At 33.1% G+C, this 7,717-nt stretch overlaps 2 long non-coding RNA genes across 2 annotated transcripts; one reads left to right on the forward strand and one right to left on the reverse strand.

Moving 5' to 3' along the window:
* Positions 1 to 359: 359 nt before the first annotated feature.
* LOC128170170 (uncharacterized) lies at positions 360 to 3,703 on the forward strand. Its single transcript, XR_008241700.1, has 3 exons — positions 360 to 1,054; positions 2,515 to 2,671; positions 3,279 to 3,703. It is a non-coding gene; the product is annotated as an uncharacterized LOC128170170 (long non-coding RNA).
* A 919-nt stretch (positions 3,704 to 4,622) lies between these two features.
* LOC128170171 (uncharacterized) lies at positions 4,623 to 7,624 on the reverse strand. Its single transcript, XR_008241701.1, has 2 exons — positions 6,840 to 7,624; positions 4,623 to 5,548 (listed from the first exon to the last, which is right to left on the reverse strand). It is a non-coding gene; the product is annotated as an uncharacterized LOC128170171 (long non-coding RNA).
* Positions 7,625 to 7,717: the final 93 nt, after the last annotated feature.

Consider the following 7,717-nt stretch of genomic DNA (forward strand, 5'->3'; position numbering starts at 1 on the left):
GCACAAAGTAGGATCCGCCAGTATGGTTGCCTACTCAAATCATTCGTCAAAGTTAAACTAAACGTCGCGTGCTCAGTCTACATTATGACGTCATATTTCAGACGTAAAACGTTCAAGTTTTGTCTTCGGAAATAGCCGAAGAGAGTTACGTGATTCCGAATTTTTTTTATTTCTTCATTCATTGTTCATCAATTTAATTCACATGAATGTCAATGTAATAAAATTTAATACTTTATTCAGAATCTAAAAGATCAGTTCCTTGACGTTAATGTTTTTATTTTCCATCTGATAATTGATAAGACATACATAGAACAAGTCGTGTTTCTTGATTGAAGCACTATTGAAACTTATCTGGTTTCCTTTTTAATTTCTTTTAATTCAAATTACCTTCTATTGAAACATTGGAACTTATTTAATCGAGTTTTAGGGCAATAAACATCGATAAGTACCAGTCAATCAATGATCGAATTAACTTTTTAAAAACAAAATGGCTGCCAATATGGCGGCGCCCAGGGCTGGAAGAAATTTTTTTTGGCCTTAGTACCCCTGATTCAACTTTCATTTTTCACTGATTTTCTTATATATACGTGTTACCATTAATCCTCGCTTCGCGAGGCGGGCTTCGCCCGCCTCTCGCTGCGCTCGGTATTATATAAATATCATAGCATTCGCAGCACAGTTAAGGCTGGAATTTGGAGGCGGGGCTTATTTTGATCAACTTTGAACTCATGAATATTCATTAGATATGTAATTTAACGTAAATAGCATCTATTAATGGTAGTTGATTAGTTTTTGGATTTAATTTCTTGTTGAAGAGAGTTAAATCAAATATTAAACCCCTCATTGTGCAATAATGATCTTTATTTACTTATTTTCAATGAAACATTAATTGTCGTTTGGTTCCGATCCGCTCCCTTCCGACGCTTGTATCGATCCGTGGCGTGTCGACTATTTTTAGCTGGTAGCAAAATGGCAGGCATGGATGTAAACATGTGCGCCGAGATGTTGTGGATTGATACTATGCGTGTGGATGTCGAACTATGCAGGAGATATGGTAAGTATTGGTCAAATCATTTCATAAACTAACGCAAACAGTATGATAAAGAATATAAACGCAGTACTTATTGTGTGCTGAAACAACAAAGTGATGTACGGATCGATAACGTTGTGTGTTTTCATACGACCACATGTTGTAAATAATTATGAAGTTTTATTACTTTTCAAAGCACTAGCATGTCATTTGGTTACACAAATGATTATGTATATCTATACTTTAATTGCATATAACTTATTATTTTAAAAAATATTTAAAGAGTATTTAAATCCAACTTGTTGAAAACGTCTTGGACAAATAAATGTCGATGGCGATTTATCAGCTTTTCCCCATGACATCAGATTTTACCTGAATGCACAACCTTCCAGTTCCACATTGATTATTTATCAGCGACGCCTTACATGTATCAATGTAGATAATAAGTAGTGCCACTGTTTTAGACTGTGTTGGTATATTTACATGGACTGGTATATAATCAATATTTTAATTTTTGCATGTGTACCAATTAATTAAAAGAAATCATTTTTACTCTGACAAATTGCCTTAAAGTATCACTTCTGACTGCTGATCCATGTGGCTTCAAATGAAAATGTCACTGCTTAGCTTGTTTACATTGAAATTAAATAGTCTTAATATTTATTTAGAATTAATTTCAATATAACAGTGTGTCATAATTTATATTACCAGTATGTGTAAAATTATGGTCTAGAATAAAAAAAAAGATGATACAAGATAGGTTAATTGTTGTGAGAATTATTACCTCTGAGTCTCTAATATTGTATTGTTTTGCTGACCAGTCTTAACTATCAACATGATCATGCAGGTTGTTTAACATGTTTAATTTATCAGAACAATTTTAAATGAAAGGTGCGGGGTACCCGTGTCATCTTAAATATCAACATGATCAGGTTTTTTAACATGTTTAAATTATCAGAACAATTTTTAAATGAAATTATTTGTCAGGGGCATTGACTGTCCTTGCAGACAATTAAAGATTTTTTTCAAAGCAATACAGTTATCTTTGTTAGGTAACATTACATTGTTAATAGCTACAACTAGATTGTCATCCCCTTCATTCAACTCGCATCATGCAATTACTGTACACCCTGCTTTCAATGACAGGGGTCAGTCAAAACATTTCGTTGAGACTTATCTGAAGTTAGGGCGGCTATGTCGATTCAAAGCTTTTATGTAGTGCACTGTAAAATTTTGACTTTATTTGTTTTAATTGACCGGAATACATAATCTAGAAAGAAAAAGAGTGATAGCCTTGAGGTTTCAAAATAAGAGGTGCTATTTTTTGTTTTTCACACCTTTATTAGCTGATCGCCAGCCTCAAAGACTTCATACTAATCAACTATTACTTGTATCGCTGCATAAAATTTGAGTTCAAGTCTAAATAACTGGTAATTTTTATGATTTCATTTACACTGTACCTTATACATGTATTTCATTTGTAGACTCCTATACTACTTGTGTTGTGTAGAAGAGGTGAAAGATGCGGGGTACCCGTGTCATGGTGTTTGATTCCATATGATGTATGCTCCAGTGACTCATTACAATCAACTGCTTCAGCCCCTAAGTTGAATTTATCCAATTGCATTTAACATGTTTTTGGTAAGATTTAAAAATACAGTACCTTACATATATATTTTCTGTGGGTGGAGACTACACTGCATGTATTTGTGTGTTTTCATTCTGCTGGAAATGTAATTAAACTTGCTTTGAGAGTATGCACTATATCGCAAACATTGATTGCTTAGCATTATCCCTTGACGATAAAGATTGTTTTAATAGGGGGGGGGGGGGGGGGTTCTTTCTGCTATTGTAAACATTTATATCTAAGTCATCTTGGAGTATTAAGTTCTCTTGATTTTATTTGTATATTGGGAACATTTGTTAATTGCCACAAGAAAATCTGTAATGTTAATAATAATATATATTTATATTTAATATATAAAGAAATCAAAATTTAGGAAGAAAGAACATAAAATATATGTACATGTAAATGTCCAAGTGGCATTTCCAATTATTCTTCTATGTAACGGTGTGTTTTTTCACAGAGGCTACATGTAACTCTTTGCTCATAGGGTTGTATTTTATCAAAAAAGATTTCTCAGGGTGAAAGTTCATTTTTCGTCATTTGACATTGTTTAGTTTATACTGTTGTAAAGTGCAAGTGCTAAAATATATAATGTTAATACCGGTATGTTAAACTTTGTAGGCTTATGCGTGAGACCATCTGTATCAATTGGTGAATTGGCTGGTTCTACCTCCCTATGTTCCTGCCTGTTACCCAGCTTTTCCTATGTGGAGACCATCGGCATAATTTTGTATGAGGAAAACAATTATGTGCATTGATAACCTCCAAACAGAAATATCAACATGATTATATATGTTAATTATACATATACAAACCTAATCTTAGTACATGTATTTATATGTTGAATCTGAGCTAAGGATTTTGCATCCCTTGGTGTTTTTTTTTTAATTATTAGCAATGATATTTAAAACTTAAACAGTCAAAATTAATGTTCATATGCAAATATTATTTATTTAAACCATTATTTATTTGTTAACAGTTTCCTGACTATGAGTTATTTTTTCAATATTCCCTTGAAAAATGAATAATAAATGTTTGAAAATCTATGTATTTGTTGTTGTGATCAACACTCAAAATCTAGGAATTTACATTTTTGTTCATGTATTGTTGTTTGAGTATTTGTTTATTAAGAAGGGGGTGAGGGTAAGAGTTTTGTGCTTGTCCTTTCTTAAAAACTAACAGCAATGTTGAGGAATACTTTCAAAAAAATTAACAGCAATTTTGAAAGAGAATGTGTTTTAAAATATATTTCATTTACCAATTATTGATTTAGGTAAAAAATAAAATGCAAAAATGCACGGCTTTGATTGTCGCTGAATACATGCACGGATCTTTTTTTGGGGGGGGGGGGGGGGTGGTCAGCTAGAGGGAACCAGATCCCCCCTGCAAAATTCAAATTTATTTAAATTACATTACAAAATTATACCTTGGACCACCCCCTTCCTGGCAAACTCAAATAACTGTCGGACCCCCCCCCCCCCCCCGGAAAAACTTTCTGGATCCGCGCATGGAATATAAAGAGGTAATGCATGTCGTAGTTATCTCTCATGTTTTTTTTCTTTTGATGAATTACTGACCCACGCTGTCACTTGAAATTTATAAATGTATAATATTTATTTCTATTTAAGTTACAATTTTGCCTCCAGCAATACAACCAAGGGAAAATATCGCAAAATGCTCGTAATGTAATTCACATTTCCCGCAACACTATATCCACAGAGTTATTTCCCTTAGCCGAAATCTAGATCGACATTGCGTTTGAAAAGGGGGTTAAGTTAAGGAAAATACATGTACATCATCTTCAACGCATTTTCGCAAGGGCATAACCTGCATGGATACTTTTGATATTTTACACAGTGATCAAGAAGGTTTTGAGGTAACTGAAAAATGCTGCTGCTTTGTTTCATTCTCCGGATTTGTCTTATTCGTTGATGAAAAATGAAGTGATACCCCCGTAAATGATGGATTGTCGAGTGTATTTTTGGAAATGGCGTTGTAATTAACTCGATTCCATTAAAGCAGCAGTGATTTTTGGGTGAAGGAGATCACATTTTACTTATACATGCAAAACAAATAAATGTACAACGGGGGTATGCCCTTGCGATATTGAAAAATATGTGTGACATAGAAAAATGTCTATAAATATCGATGTCACGTGATAGGCACGTGATGACGGTAATTGCACATGTGTGTCGTAACACATGGGTCACTTGAGTTAAGCTAATATTATTATGGGAAAAGCTGTATGCGAGTTTTGATTAATACGACCATCATATTTGTAGCTCGTTTTTGATGACATATTTCTTGGTAATTTAAGCATATGCAACCTTAACAGTGCTGCGTTCTGAGATTCTTTCTTTATATTAGAAATTCAATTAACTTAGTCATTAGTTATTGTTCTGTCTTCCTTGGTTATTAACCATGCAGCTAAATTTGTCTTTCTTAATGCTAATTACACATAATTTTTCTTGATGTAATGAGATATAAAATTTCTTTCTTCTTTCTATACATGTATAATGGACAATCAGTGAGAAAGGGACATACATATATGCACTTATCTTCTACATGAATTAGTTATACATGTACATCTTATTACTGTTATATATATTAACATAGTTTTTTGTCATTGAAAAAAATTGAGGGTGAAGTTCAATGTTAGTTATTTCCTCATATACATGTAGTTTGTGAGCTCTTTATCTGTTGGAGTTGTTTTAGGTTCTAACATAATCAATTGTTTTAATTTCTCTGATTGCCCTGGTGCAATCAGATTAAGCACTGAGTCAACACATTCTTCGACTTTTCGCTTGTTGAAACATTCCGAAAGATATATTCTGCCTCATCAGTTCAGTTTGATGTTATGACAGGGTCTATGATTGTCAAAGTTCTGAGCCCTGAAATAGAAAGATTTAAAAACTAGAAATATTGTTACTTTTCATATGTAATGTAAAACAACATATAAATATTAATACACCAGTCATGTCAATAAAGCCTAGATAAAACATTGATTTCTATTCTAGTCTGAACAGAAAGAATCAGTAGATATGGAAAGTTAATGGTTGGGTGGATTGGTCTATGTTAATAAAATTGAAGGTAGGGCCAATTGTGGAACCCTATTAGACACTATTAAATCAATGTAATCTTAAATGAATTAATCAAAGAAGATTTGAACTTCTGCAATGGGATCTCAACCCATGACCATTTATGATACACTGAATGGTTTGGAATAGGGAAAAACAACAGGGGATACTTGCCAAACCATTACATAAATTAAATAGATCTTCAAATACCAGCAACAAATATAATTGTTAAGGGTGGGGTGTAAATTGACCAATGAATTATAAAAATATGGGATAAGAGATAACCCCCGGGCATTTGCATACCAAAGTAATTGCCATGTCTTATCATGGCAATGTATCAAAGAATTTACATGTACCCGTATATTTAGGGGTGGGGATCTCTACTGGAACACAGCGAATTACCAGTATACATTGAGGGGGTGGAAATGACCTAATCATTATTTTAACCTTTGCAATTATTTTATAAAATTATATTATCGGTCAAATATTGTTAAAAAGAAATTTCTAAAAGAGTGAAAGTGTTTTGATTATAATATACTTTTATCCACATCAATACCGACAGGTGTTCCATACCCCCAAGTTTAGTGAGGGAAAAAACCCCACCTTATTTTTACCCCACAATGAAAACAGCTGTGAAAAAAACCTACAATGTGGAACTTTTCATTCAAGATTGACTGGTGTTTTGTTTCAATTGTTGATTGAGGCATGAACATATATTAGTTTCTAATATACATGTAGGGATACATCATTTTTCAATGTATCTGAAAACAAAGGGCAGTGTAAGGCTACTGCAGTACATTTATTCAAATCAAGATATGAATATAAGTTATAACAACGCACCTTTTATAATTAGACTTGTAAATGAACAGATGAAAGCATACATTCGTAAAGTATGCAGTTATATTTGAGTGTCCGGATATTTGCCAAAATCAATTGCTTTGATGTTCTAAAAATAGATTCCGGGAAAACCAGTATGATCACCGATACATGTAGTGAAATATGCCAATAAAACAAAAACTTAACTGCAGTTGTTAGTTAACTTATATCACTGTTTGAAAAAGCTTATTTCATTCAACATGTATAGCGTGGATATGCAATAATATACCTGTATATAATGTGAGTCTTTGGGGTATGACTTCTTTTGCTGTCCGCGGCTGGGTTGACAGGTTGTTTGTCGGCCATCACCAAGTTTTAAACCTTGCAGATGTCTTGTTATGTCTCTGCAACAATTACAAAGGGTCACTGGAGTTATTTATTCTGGATCGTCTTTATACAGACTTGTGAAACTGTTTGCGAAGTGTCCCGAAACCGTGTAGTCTTCTCGAACTTCCATTTTCGCGCACTAGCGTACGTAGCAACGAGGCGCCATCTAGCGACGATATTGTGAATCAACCAAGAAAGACAACCAGATTTCACTCGAATTTGCTAATTTTAACGGCAATTTAAACTCGAAACTCAAATTTTTCAATGCTTTTTAAAATTGGAAATCATTGTGCTGGGTGAGTTTAGTAACTATTTATAATCAATTTTTCTCGTAAGGTTTGCTGTTTTTAGTAATTTGATAAAAATATATGCTATTTTACTAAGACTTGCACGGCGTCAAAATTAAGCGCCTTGTCAATATATCGGGCCCGTATTCAAAAACGAAACGGAATATTTCAGAATAATTTGGCATATACATTCAAAACATTCCAGTTTCTTGCTGGGTAAAATTTCGTTTTATTTTGCGTCTTATCACTTATCACAAAATGTCGATATTGCCTGATTCTTACGTGAACCTGTACTTTAAAAGAAATCAGAAGCGATTAATTAAAATAGAGGGAATATTCTCTTGATATAATTCCTATTGTTTATTAAATAATATACAAAAGTAAAGTGAACAAACATATGGTGAAACTTTAAAAAAAAAAAACCAAAAACCAAAAACCCAACATCATAATCTTGTATTAGACTGCGTGTGCAGGGTTACAAATCTCTTAAGGT

Source organism: Crassostrea angulata, unplaced genomic scaffold (genome assembly GCF_025612915.1).
Source record: "Crassostrea angulata isolate pt1a10 unplaced genomic scaffold, ASM2561291v2 HiC_scaffold_371, whole genome shotgun sequence".
NCBI lineage: Eukaryota > Metazoa > Mollusca > Bivalvia > Ostreida > Ostreidae > Magallana > Magallana angulata.